The following is a 1,653-nucleotide window of genomic DNA, read 5'->3' on the forward strand; positions in this document are numbered from 1 at the left end:
GCAGGGTCACCCTTGACCCCCGAAATCGTGGGAGAATGACCGCACAAGCGCAGAGAAGGTTTCTGGCCATTTTCTGCAGTGGTTCTGCTTCCCTTACTAAAGGTAAGGAGATCGCTGACTTTTCTCCCGTCCTCGCCACCCGCTCCGCTTCACCACCACCGACATCGAGGACCCAAAAACCGCGGGAGCGCGCACCAGCGGTATTCCGGCGGTTAAAAAGATGTAACCGCCGGAATACCGCTAAAGATCCAGCGCCAGCGATCGGAGGGGAAATTCTAGCCCGAAAATATTAATGAGCAAAAGGCCATTTAGTGATTATAATATAACACCAAGTTGTTCCTCTCCTTCCGGTAATGTCTTCACTGCAGCTAATTGGTTATTTTTGCACGTCAGAAAATCTAATAAGCTTCCAGACTTGTCGGATTTACATATTAAGTTACATCAATATTACTCTCTCTCTCTTCAGCTGTTGTGTGTGCCTGGCCATTCTGTTATCTGGGGCCTACGGTCACACTAGTCTGAAAATGCCCGATCTCGTCTGATCTCGGAAACCAAGCAGAGTGAGGCCTGGTTAGTACTTGGATGGGAGACCGCCTGGGAATACCAGGTGCAGTAGGCTAGAGGGCACTTTATGCGGGAGTCCTCCCAGTATTTATCGGGGACTTGGCCTGGAGGGTGGTGCACGGAGCAGTGCCGTGCAATAAATTTTTAAGCCGGTTCACGGGCTCCCAGGCCGTCTGCAATTTCTGCGGTCTGGAAGAGTCCGTGTTCCATGTTTTTACAGAATGCACGAGGTTACAGCCCCTGTTTTATTATTTAAAGGGGCTGCTCCTGAAATTCTGGCTGCACTTCAGTCCCACACTCCTGATCTTTGGGCACCCTGTGCGAAGGGGAGCGGGTAAGTCCGAGGGCCTCCTCGTAGGACTGCTCCTGGGCACGGCCAAGGGTGCCATAGCCGATCCAGGCAGCGGGCGGTCGAGGGGGTCGTTCAGCCTGACTGCCTGCCTCTCTTCCGCGCGTACATCCGCGCCAGGGTGTCCTTGGAGATGGAGCACGCGGTGTCCACCGGTACGCTCGCGGCCTTCCGCGAGAGGTGGGCGCCGGAGGGACTGGAGTGCATCGTCACCCCCGGCAACCAAATTTTAATTTGATTTTATGTTTTAAAGTTTATTTGTTTTAATTGTCGGTGTTTTTAGTGTCCCCCTCCCCTTTTATAGGGGGCACTTGGAGGAAAAAATATGATTTTAGTGCCCAAAAAAAAAACACAAAAACCCCCCCCCCAAAAAAACCCAAAAAGGGCCTTGTAAATGTTTGGTGTGTCCCCTAGATCGGGGGGCCACGATTTAAGGATTAATGTTTTAGTTTCCTCCCAAAAGAGTTCTGTTATCTGGGCCGATGCTGTTATCTTGTCTTCAATGTTAACTTTTGAGGCCGAACATTCCAACTATGGTTGCCAACTGTGGTTGGATGTATTCCTGGAGATTTCATCACATGACATCCCGCCTCTAACCACCCCGCCCCACCCCACACGCCGACCAGTGTTCACCTGACACGTCCGTCCTCACAGTGTATCCCCTCCCCACACCCGTTAGAAAGCAAACAGACTCTTCAGTACCCCATTTAATGATTGTTGAATGTCAGTCAAACAGCCCC

The 1,653-nt window shown here is 51.4% G+C and overlaps 1 non-coding gene across 1 annotated transcript; it reads left to right on the forward strand.

The window, feature by feature from the left end:
• Positions 1–500: 500 nt before the first annotated feature.
• Positions 501–619, forward strand: LOC139279061 (5S ribosomal RNA). Its single transcript, XR_011596399.1, has one exon. It is a non-coding gene; the product is annotated as a 5S ribosomal RNA (ribosomal RNA).
• The last annotated feature ends 1,034 nt before the right edge of the window (positions 620–1,653 follow it).

Source organism: Pristiophorus japonicus, chromosome 13 (assembly GCF_044704955.1).
Source record: "Pristiophorus japonicus isolate sPriJap1 chromosome 13, sPriJap1.hap1, whole genome shotgun sequence".
NCBI classification, from domain to species: domain Eukaryota; kingdom Metazoa; phylum Chordata; class Chondrichthyes; family Pristiophoridae; genus Pristiophorus; species Pristiophorus japonicus.